Here is a 12057-nt window from a genome sequence, read left to right as displayed (position 1 = left end):
CGGACTTTTCCGCTTCTCAGAGTTGTAATTTCACCGGCAACACTGTCAACTGTAGCTGGGGATACCAGAGGCACCTCCACCCCGTTCTCAATCATGGTTGCATTATACTTGTAGGGAATTGCTTTGGTAGAGGTATAAGATACCGGACCAGGTAACCTGATCACCAAAGGCTCAACATTCTTTGCCCGAGATACACTTTCAACAGGGGAATCATGGAACACTGGCACAATCACACATACATCACTGACGATCAAGTATTTGTCATCCATCAGACCCTGGATATCATCTTGCACAACACAACAGCCCATAGGGTTCCGAAGACATTCTGAACAAGAAGTATGATCATGTTTGAACAGAGAAGCCTGGCAAAGTTTGACATGTAATGGCACCAAGGGAGTAACGATATTGTGGACATCCAACATGGGATCCTCTTGAGGAACGGGAACCCTTTCAATGGCCTCAATCATGTTAACAGCAGCATGGTTTGGAAGCGGATTGTCAAGGACATGAGGAACACTGTTCTCAAAAGTCAACCGTCCTTTTTCTATCAGGTCTTTCACAATATATTTCAGAGCAAAGCAACCTTCAACATCGTGACCTTGAGCACCCTGATGGAATTCACATGTTAGGTCCTGACGGAACCTGGGAGGTAATGGATTAGGCGGAGGCTTTCCTGGTCTAGTGACGCAGTGTCCCTTAGCCAGTAGAGTTGGGAGCAGCTCGCCATACCGCATTGGTATTGGTGGAAAAGAAGGTTTGGGTCGGGGACCCTGTTGTTGCTGCCGTTGCTGTTGAGCAGGAGGTTGTTGTTGTACTTGCTGCGCAATAGCATTGACGGGCACTGGTGGTTGACCCGGTGGCAGAGGATATTGCTGGTAAAATGGTGGAAAGAAAGGATGTTGAGAGTACTGCATGTAGTGATAGGGCAGAGGTAATTGTGTAGCGGCTGCAGATGGGTTACCAGACACCATCCCTACGTCAGATTCTTTCCTCTTGTGATGGCCGTTACCGTACTTCTTTGGCGCACTGGTTGAAGATTCACCTTTCTCAAGGACAATAATACCATCTCGGACAGCCTCCTCTAGGCGAGTTCCCATTGTAACCATATCAGAGAAGTTGTTTGGGGCAGAGACTATCATTCTCTCCTTATATTCCTTCTTCAGAGTCTTCAGGAATGTTTGTGTTAACTCTTCCTCATCAAGTCGAGGAGAAACACGGGCAGCTGCCCCTCTCCATCTTTGAGCATATTCTCGGAAGGTTTCATCTGATTTCTGAGGTAGGGCTTTAAGAGAGTCCCTATTTGGCTTCAGACGAGTATTGAACTCATATTGACCTTCAAAAGCAGCAGCGAGTTCCTCAAAAGTATGGATGTTGTCTTTGCTCAAGCTAGTGTACCAATCTGCTGCATCATCTGTCAAGCTACTCTGGAAGCAATGGATCATTAGTGCATCATTATCTGCATAGTTAGCCATCTTTCGGACATACCGGATGACATGGTTGTGTGGACAAGAAGTCCCATTGTATTTGTCAAATTCTGGCTCTTTGAATTTCTTAGGAACCTCAAATCGGGATACCAAGCATAGATCACGAGCTTTAGCAGGAGCACCATTGTTTCCCCGGCTAGCCTTGACCTCACGGAGTTCTCCAGCCAACTCCCTTAACTGTCTCTTCATAGCCTCCATTGCGGGATCTTGTCCACGCGGAGTGTCAACATCAATCACCTGTTGCACAGTGTGTACAATAGGGTCGGTAACAACAGTGGTTACTTGAGGCATAGCAGTGGATACAGGAATCTGTCCTTGACCAGCAAAACCAGAGACACCAGCAGCAGTATTAGGAGAGTAGTAAGCTGAGAGGCCATAAGGACGGCCGTTGGGCATAACAAAACGAGCATCAGTAGCCACAGTAGACAGTGGGATAGAGGGAATCACCTCAGCAGTAACCGGAATAGAAGTGGCTGGTTGTTCTTGTGCAGCCATCATAGCGGACATAGCATCATGAGCCTTAGCCAAGTCTTCTTTCATAGCGGCCAATTCGGCACGGAGCTGAGCATTTTCTTCTTCAAAGTTAGCCATCACCCTTCTCTTGTGAAATCTTGTTTGATGAATTCTGTCTGGTTGGTAGACCTTGCGAACACGAGCCACTTTTCAGACTGCGGCGGACAAAACCAGGAGGCAATGAGCACGAGAGAAGTTTTTTGTGACCGATAAATGCATATGATGCATGAAATGTGTTAATGCATATGCAAAAAAAAGACTCTTTTTATGTTATCGAAGGGTTTTAGACAAATTAAAAACTTGTAAACATTACTAAACAACAATTAACATGAACGGGAAACAACCAACATATAGTTTTACAAGACAATTTCAACATAAACAAATGGAAATAACAATAGGAAATGGAAATCCTCAAGCATAGGAAGTGGAAGCATCATCCTCAGACTCAGACTCATAGCTGCAATATCGTGCATAGAAGTCACGGGCACCCCTAGCCCTCTTGGAGTCCCTCATAAGCATCCTATCTTTCTCTTCAATCTCTCTCTTAGCCTTAGCTAACTCTTTCTTCAGTGTCAAGACCTCATGAGTCTTCTGCTCATCCTTTCCATCCAAAGTCATGATCAAGTTCTCAGCCTCATAGTATCTAGCTCTCCACGGATGCTTCTCCCGACTCTCCATAGCTAGATGCTCCTGATACATCTCCTGGGTAGGTGGGAGTAAAGGCAAAGGCATGGTAGGAACAGATGCAGACACATATCTCATAGAGGGGTAAGGCATACCAATCTCCTCAGCTTGGTTTATCACCCACTGTGTATAGGCCTCATGAGCAATACCGGACCTTACACCCATATGCTTCACCTCTTTCTTCCGAAGCTTAGTCCAAGCTTCCATGAAATCCTCTTTTATGCCGGTGGGAGCACTGGAGTAGTGGAAGAAGTAAGGAGCTGTAGCAAGATTGATGGGTTTATCTTTCATCGGGAAACCAAATTGTCGCAAAGCGAGCTCCGGGTTATAGTTGATTCCACCCCGGGTACCAAGAAGAGGGACATTAAGAAACTTACCACCACCAAAGATAATTTCCTTAACCCTAGAAGCGGGAGTGAGCCAAACCACTTCATTAGGAGTGAGAGCCATAATCCTCTGCGAAATAGACCAATTCTCCGGATTGTCGTGGAAAGACTCCGGAAGGTGCGAAATAAACCACCTATAGAGGAGAGGCACACAACAAAGAATATATCCACGACCCTTGCCAGTACGATCATGAATAGCATGGTATGTGTCAGCTAGCAGAGTAGGAACCGGATTCTTGGAGTGGAAGATCATAATAGCATTCATGTCCACGAAGCCATTAAGATTCGGAAAGAGAATAAGCCCATAGATAAGAAGTGCAAGAATAGCCTCGAGAGTGTCCTGACAAGTGGTATTGAGGTTGGCTTTCCCAAGAAGATACTCTGAAGTGAACCCTCGGACACGTGCCTTAGTGACAAGATTCTTGGAGACATCGGTGGTCTTGAGATAGAGATCCTTAGCAATAACCAATGGAGTAAGAGGAGGCTCAAGTCCTGAGAAAGGTACCCCCTTAGCAATAGACAGATCCATCAAGGAAGAATAAGCCTCTAGAGTAGGCACCAACTGAAAGTCCGGAAAGGTAAAGCACCGATAGTCCCGATCATAGAATTGCACTAGAGTGTGCACAAGCTTCTCATCCACATTAGTCTGGAGAATAGTAAGTAAAGCCCCGTAACGACGTCGGAAACCAGTCGGATCCTCAATCTTGAGTGCCAAAACTCTCAAACTAGCCAAATCCACTTCCTTGAACTTGTAGGAATTAGTCCTCTTCATTCCTACAATGTTTGCAAATTCAACTTGTCTAAGCCCTTCGATAACAATGCATGGAAAAAGTTTATGCATGTATGCATGTATGCATGAATGCATGATTATGTTTCAAGTTCGGAGAAAACATGGTGGGTTGAAGTTCAAAGTCGAGGGGTCATGGGTGGACACGGTGTCCGGTGAAACTAGGGCTTTAGGAGATAGTAACCGGGTTCTAAAAAGGTTCCCAAGTTGCAACCTCTCCGACGTATATCATGGTGTCACGAGACAACACTCGCTCCATGATTATCCGTGGAAGGTCTAACTTGAGTGTAGTATCGTGTGACGACTAAAACTCGAGACAACACTCGGTTTAGCCTCCGCACTACGTCCTAAAAATGGCCATGGATGGGTTTGGTTATCTACGGTTCATAGCGTCATAGAACAATTAGAGGTAAAGTTCCTAAACGCGACAACACGCGCCGACAACATCACCCCCAAAATGCCTCAGCTATGTGGGATTGATCGCATAATCCAAAACACGAGGCAACCCCCGGAATGAATTGTCGATTATATCCCCCCTAAATCCTAAGTTCACTCAGCCCGGGTGCAGGACTTTTGATATTCTCATCCCACACGTTTGCAAGAATTTAAACATTTATTCACATAGGAAAGCAAGTAAAAGAAACAAGCAAAAAGAGCGCAAGCGTGGAAATAAAGACTAGGCGTAACTCTCGAATCTCCCCAGTGAAGTCGCCAGCTGTTTTATCTTGGTTTTCGGGTGTCAAACATTGATTACGTTTGAACCTTTTTAACCGGTGATATCTTATTTTTTCTTGGGAAGGGAAAAAGTAAGCAAAACCCTTGAGAATCGAGGTCCGGGAGTTGTTTTCGCTACGGGAAGGTGTTAGGCACCCATAACGACTATAGTATTCTATAGGAACCGTCTTTAATTTCTACGCGCGCGCTTTATTTTTAAATGCTATTTTGAAAATGTTATTAATCCTAAGAGTTTTCTAAGTGAAGAATTGGAGGGAGAGGAATGTTTTTGGATTTTTATTTTAGTCGAATTGAAGTAATTTTGTTCCTTGCCTACGTACCCGTTTAAGGGATCAAATCCACCGTAGTTCTCTCTCAAAAATGTTTTTGTTTTTGTTGGTTGATTTTAAGTTTGAAAATTGGATTTTGAAGAATGGAAAGAGGCCTCAAGGGCATGAGATTGGGAAATTGTGAGGTTGAATTAGTCATTTGCAAAAACAAGTCAAAGTATGATTAAAGTTTATTGAAATTTGATTAAGAAAATGAAAAGGAAAATCAATGGGGTTTTGACCCCAAGGTTTGTTGTAAAAAAGATTTGGGTGAAGTTTGTTCATATTTTTTTGGAAAGTTGATTTTTTTTCTAAGTATAAAGCCTAAACATTCATCTAAGCATACAATCCTAAACATACATCTAAACATGCATATTCTAGCTATATCTAAAGTGGCGTGTGTGCATGTGTCGGTGCTTGTGTCGGTGTACATCATTAGAGTCCATTGTCCTTTACATCATACCCTAGATACATTCTATGGCCTCTTTGCCAAGAAAATTAAAAGTGCATAAAGGAAAATATTACAAAACTCCTAAATGTTTACATTCTAACTTTGGTACAAATTAAATTGCAAGAAAGAAATAGAGATGAATATGGGATGAAATGGAAATGCTTATGAAATGATGAAACATGAAATGAAAGGAGTTAGTAGCACATGACAATATCAAAAGAAATAAAGCAAGAGAAACACTAGAACATAAAGGATAGAAAATGAGTGCAAACATGGCTAAAATTTGTTCATAGAATGCAAGAACCATATGACCTATAATTCACACATTCCAATACATTTTTAAAGGTTTAGAATCAAGTCTTGGAATGGGAATTAAGGCAACATGATTTACTTGGCATTTTAAAATAAATTTTAAGCATATTTGCATTATTAACTACTCAACTAACTTGTAAGCTAAGTAACCAACTAAAATTCACCATTATGCAACAATATTAAACACAAACAGCAACTAAAACCCTATGAGACCAAGTGGTATAGGTCACAAGTGCTCATCAAGCAATTGGGATTGAAATCAAGCAAAGTTTCACTCAATTTTAGCACAAAATATCACAAAATAATAGGAAAATTAGCCACATTATCTTTTACCAATTTTTATTATGCAAAATTATCACAAGAACACCACAAAGTTATCAAGAAATGTGTATGAAAAACTTTTGGAATTTTTAAGGAATTTTTAGACACAAAAACATATAAAATTTTCACAAGTTTTTAACAAAAATAGTAAACAATTGACAAGAAAATATCACATACTTTTTAACCAAGATTCAACATATAACAATATTACAAAAATATCAAGAAAATGATTAAGAACACATAGGAATTTTTTAGGAATTCTTTAAAGGATCTTTTAGGCTAAAAAGTGCAAGAAAATTACTAATTCTAACAAAAAAAAATGGTAAACAAATAGAAAGAGTGCTACACATATTTTTTACCAAGATCCACCACATAACAATGTCACAAAAAAAGTCAAGAAAAATGATTAAGGACACGTAAAAAAAATTTAGGACTCTTATCATGAAAATCTAACACAACAGGGGGTACGAATAGCAGAAATAGCAAGAAACACGCAGGGATGGGGGCGCAAAGAGCAGCATATGCACAGGCCAGGCAGAATGGGCTCCAGGGAGGAAATGGACCGGGTTAGGGCTTGGTGTGGGTTAAACCGGTTCAGGGAGAGTATAAAATCCACAGAACCGGTCCAACTCACATTTCCCATTCCAACTTCTCTCTCTAAGTCCATCTAGAGAGAGAGAGTCTGCAACTCTCCTTCTTCCTCTTTGTTCTAAGGCCGGTCATCTTCTCCGATGAGAGAAGGAACTCCGGCGACGGTTACCGACGACGGTTTCCGGCGCCGGTGACTCAAACTTCTCCGATTCGAAATATTTTCATGTTTTCTGAAATCCTTTTTTGTGGCGATGACGAATCCGACCTTAGAATTCTCAGACGAGCCTTGGATCCTACTAGATCTAAAGAAACAGATTCGAACAAAAACAAAATAAGAACAGAAGAGAGAAAGAGGTTTACCTGATGAATATTTGGAGGTTATGACGAAGGAAGACGATAGAGCAAGTTGTTGCCTCGTCCTGGCTTCTGGTAAGTATCTGAGTTCAACCTTTGGAGGTTCTTCCTCTTCTCTCTCTTCGTGTTCTTCGTTTTCAACGAGTATGATGAACCGGTTCACCTTCGCTTTGATTCCTCTTCTTCTCTGACTCACGCACGCGCCTCCTGTGATCGGTGCTTTAGTTTGTCACGCTCCGTAACGAACTCGCACTCGAATTGCAACGTTCGCGTGATTCTTGCTCGATGATGATGATGTATCTGAGAGCTGCTACTGATTCTGATCGGTTAGATTGAACTTAGGGTTTTGACTCATGGATTTTGACGGAAAAATTGGACAAATTAGGGTTTGTTACAATACGTAACTAACTCTAATGGTGTTTGTTTCTCTGGAATTTTTGATTGCGGTTCAATGATGATTCATGTTGATGATGAATGTTAGTGACGAATTGTGATGATTTCTGGGGGAATTTGATGAATTAGGGTTTGAAGATGATGAATTCGTTCATCATGTTCTTGAGTTTTTCTGCGTTTTGATCTTTTTGTGGTGGAGAGAGAATGGAATTTCTGTTTTTGATGATGTGTACAGAAAATGAATGGTGGTTGCTGACTTTGACTGGTGAGTTGGCTTTTATAGCTGACACATGTATGGACTGGACCAATGGGGTTTTGACATGTGGCATACCCTTGTAACAAACTTCTGTGGACCACTAAGACTCTGACACGTGTACATAATAGATGATTTGGACAAAAGAGGACTAAATTGCAAAATAACAAAATTAAAAGGCCTAAAAAGAAAATTAAAGGGACTTGAATGCAATTTTGGACACCTTGGACTTAGAAAAAAACTAAAGATAAAATTGGAATAAAAAATGGTAACTTGACTAAACGTAAAGTGAAACGATTAAAATTGACAAAACGGACTAAAATGAACCAATGGCCTAAATGAGGCACTTTAAAGTACCTCTCTGCCGAAATTTCGTGTGAAATGACCAAAATGCCCCTGGGGCTGAAAATGACTCAGATGCAATTGAAAAATGGATTTTTAACAGAAATTGAATCAAAGACTCATACAAGCAAAATTAAAAGACTCAGAGACAATTTTTTTAGGATTTAAACAGGGTTTTAACACATGAAAAGACTAAAATGCCCCTAGGGGCAAAACTGACTCAAAATGACTTCAAATGCAATTTTTGAAATGGATTTTGACATAGAATGAAACAGATACTTATTCTAACCAAATGGAAAGACTCAAACAAATTTTTAAAGATCGAAAGAGATTTAATCATAAGAAATGGCTAAAATACCCTTGCATATGAATTTTGCAAATAACATTGAAATAGAATGCAAAGAAAAATGCAATTGTTCAGAGACATATCAAATGACTTGAAATGCAAGAAAGGGACAATTGATTAGTATTTTTAGGTCCAAAATTAGGGTATAACATAAGGAAATGATTATTTGTGTTGATTTCAATGGTAAAATTAATATCATTTACTAAAATATCCTTATTACTTGTTGTTAGCGGAGTAGATAAGTTAGATAAAATTCAATAAATAAATGTATAATAATAAAAAAAAATGCATTAGTATTCTAAAATGACAATTATTTTAAAACAGAAAAAAATAATATTAAAGAGACCGTTTTTTTGAGACAGAAAGAGTATTTTTTTGTAATGAAGGAAATCCAACAAAAGCGACTTTAAAAATAAGATGTGAAAAACTTTTGGAGCAACTTTTGGGAGCTATATTTACTTGTGCACCTTTGATTCCCGCAAAGACCACTATATTTTTTATTTCAATAGATCTTGTTTATTTTTGTCCTTTTGTCACTTTCCTTATCCCTTTATATGGTATGTACATCATCTAGTTTTTATACTTGTTCATTGATCTGATTTTGTCTTTTGTTCTCTAGTAACAATCATATTACTTTTGTTAAAAGCTTATGCTATATTTCAGTTTGCGTTTTGTTTATTAGCCCTGGCATTCAATAATATACCATATCCTTTTGTTTATTACTACTAGATTTCTATTTTGTTTATTATATATAGTTTCATTACTTATATATATGTGATCATATATATCTGTATCTTGTTGGATCAATTAAGTTTGATTACCTATTCATTTCGTTGGACCTTTTATTTTAGTTTAGAACGATATTCATCTCGCGTTTGGCCTATTGTTAGAATGATATGGGTAGTATAACTTTAAAGTGATTGAAAAGAGAAAAAAACCCTAAGAATAATAAAAACAAATAACTCACTATGGATCAAATGAGTTGGTTAGATACTTTTAACATTATAATTTTATGCATTTAGATTTGTTTGTTAATCTTATTCTTTAGTATTCGTTTACCAATGAAAATATTAATTTGCGTTGAATTATTTATAATTTTCAAAACACATTGCAGCTATGACTACTAAAGAAATCCTTCCATGTATTAGTAAAAGCAAAGTGGAAAATTCCGTCGAATACCAAAATGTTACTTGACATTTGTATGAGTGAGATCTGTAAATGTGGAAAGCCCGATATTACTTTTAAGAATAAGAAATGGGAGGAAATACGTGAAAAATTCAATAAACATGCTAATAAAAACACTATAACGAAAAGCAGTTGAAACTTGAAAAATAGAATGTATACTTTAAGCATTGATTGGACGACATGGAAACAATTAATTTATAAAGAAACAGGTTTGGGATGGAATCATCAAACATGAAATATTGAGGGTGATGCTTCATGGCGGGATGCTAAGATAAGGGTGAGTATTATAAATATTTAATTTTTATCCCGTGAAAATTGAATAGAATATTTTGGTTTTCCTAAATATTATCTCTCGTTATTGGTTATGCAGGAGAATGTAAAATATTCAAAATTAAAATATTCAAAATTTCGCTTTCGAGGATTAGAATTTCGTGATGAATTAGAATTCATGTATGGGAATGCAGTGGCGACAAGTCAACACCAATGGACACCAACTTTGGGTGTGCCATTTGAATCTAATGGCAAAAATATTACTACAAATGTACCACAAGAAATAACTGACTCTGACGATAGTGAATTTGATATTGGTGACCAATTTAGCCCTCTGGAAAATACTCAACCCAAAAAGCAAATAAAGGTTTCACCAGATATTGGAGAGAAAGTGACAAAGGGAAAGGTAAAGGTTGGGACGACAACAACTATGAGAAAAACATTTGAGCGGTTAACTGAAGCATATGAAGGTCATAATGAAGCTGAAAAGGCTCAAATTGCGGTCACCTCTAATGTCCATGTACACTACTCTATTTCAGACTACATTGAATTATTGAAAAGTGCAAAGGAGGATGGTTTTTTAAATGATCAACAATATCAAATGGATGGCCATTATGCGAAGTGCTTTATAAGCATAACATTAAAATGTACATTTGATGATAGTTCATAGACATGTTGAGGGTATGGAACGATATTGCGCGGCTACCATTTCATAAATAAAAAAAAATTCTATGGTGAAGTCATGAAAATGACTTTTCTAGTGAAGTTAAATGACCAATCATTGAATATTTGTGTATTTAATCCATATCACGTCAGATTATATGGTGTATTGCTCATTTGCCCATAAGGTGTGCCATTATATCTTTACATTGCTATTGTATCAATCATTAAATCAAAATTAAACATAGATTTCCATTTGTGGACTAAGATTGAAATTCCCCTTAATATTTTGTATGAGGACTGATTTGTAATCAGGTAAAGTTTAGTTTTAGAGTGGTCCACCAGGACACTAGCTGACATGGCATCGGCAGTTATACTATTGACTAAACAAAATAACTTTTCCAAAAAAGTCAGTTTTCTGACTACACCGTTGAAGCCCCCTTTCATAAATTTTAAGGCCTCGCCTTCCTCTATAATAAATTTGTTTGATGTTTCTGATGTGTCTGTATTGGTCTTACCTTGCTTAAATTTATTTAAAATAAAAGGCATTTTTGAAATTGATGCATCCTTATTGTGAAGATTTGAAATGAGCATATAGTTAACTTCATTCATGAACGTATTAATATTCATAATTTAAGACCATATACGTTGGCTCATGATTCCAAATGAACTCTTTAAAGTTTTCAACTTCCTGTGAATTATTTTTCAAACTCCCTCGAAAGGTTTCCGTGAGTTGGCCTTTCATTAAAGGTCTTATATCCACTCCCTATGAAGTTTACGTGAGTTGGATTTATTCTTCAACTCCCTCGTAAGGTTTCGGTGAGTTGGCCTTTTATTCAGGGTTTTATATCACTCCCAATGAAGTTTTGGCAGGTTGGATTTATTCTTCAACTTCCTCGTAAGGTTTTAGTGAGATGTCCAAATCATTTGATTGAATAGCCGATCTTTTAATATGAAGTAAATGAACATCGTAGCAAGGCGAAAAATCAAATAGTGTCACACAAGATGACGAATAACAGAATGTTGCACTCAAAAGACGAAATCACGAAAAAAAAAACTAGATCTCTAAGAAAATTATTTATTTAGATTGAAATAGAGTGAAAACGACGAAGAAGGGTGATTTCATGTCAACATTTGACCCAAAATCACCCTTCAATGAAAAAAATGGTAGTGATAACTTTGAAAGAAAACTAGAGCCATCTTATTAAAGAAGGGGTGAAAGAAAGATGTGATTAGAAGAAATTCTTGAAATCAACATCTATTTAATGATAAGTAAATTATTTCATAATTTATTATGTTGATGTCGATGTGAATATATCCAAAAAAAAAAAAAAAACTTAACGTTGTAAAGAACTCTCCTAATTTAAAATGGACAAATTATATACGCGGTTTTTAATTTTAACTCACTTTTAGGATTGATCCTTTTTAAGTATTTTTTCCCCTTGATTACTGCTTTAAATCTCGAAACATGCACGTCTTAAACTTTTTATTTAACTCTGTTAACAAACACACTTTCAACTGGCTTCTTGTGTCAAAAGTTTTCTTGAAAGAGTGTTCAGACGGCGGATTCTGTTGAGTGCGCAAACAACAACAGCGGTACAAGTGCAAGTGTGATTATTGTGCAGCAAGTGTGAGATAAAAATGTATTGTCTCTCTCACTTGTGTGATTGCTCTTGCATAAA

At 37.8% G+C, this 12057-nt stretch overlaps 1 long non-coding RNA gene and 1 pseudogene across 2 annotated transcripts in view; one reads left to right on the top strand and one right to left on the bottom strand.

Annotated features, from left to right (window-relative positions):
- LOC146938021 (uncharacterized) overlaps nucleotides 1–12057 on the bottom strand; it is a 38621-nt gene that overhangs the window by 12879 nt on the left and 13685 nt on the right. The gene's annotated exons all lie outside the window — the stretch shown is intronic.
- On the top strand, nucleotides 9310–10636 carry LOC146938023 (uncharacterized; annotated as a pseudogene). Its single transcript, XR_015031095.1, has 2 exons — nucleotides 9310–9722; nucleotides 9816–10636. The product of XR_015031095.1 is annotated as an uncharacterized LOC146938023 (transcript).

Source organism: Medicago sativa, chromosome 3 (genome assembly GCF_051527215.1).
Source record: "Medicago sativa cultivar Bolivia chromosome 3, Bolivia_mono, whole genome shotgun sequence".
Classification (NCBI taxonomy): Eukaryota; Viridiplantae; Streptophyta; class Magnoliopsida; order Fabales; family Fabaceae; genus Medicago; species Medicago sativa.
This window is presented reverse-complemented; position numbering and strand designations above follow the sequence as displayed.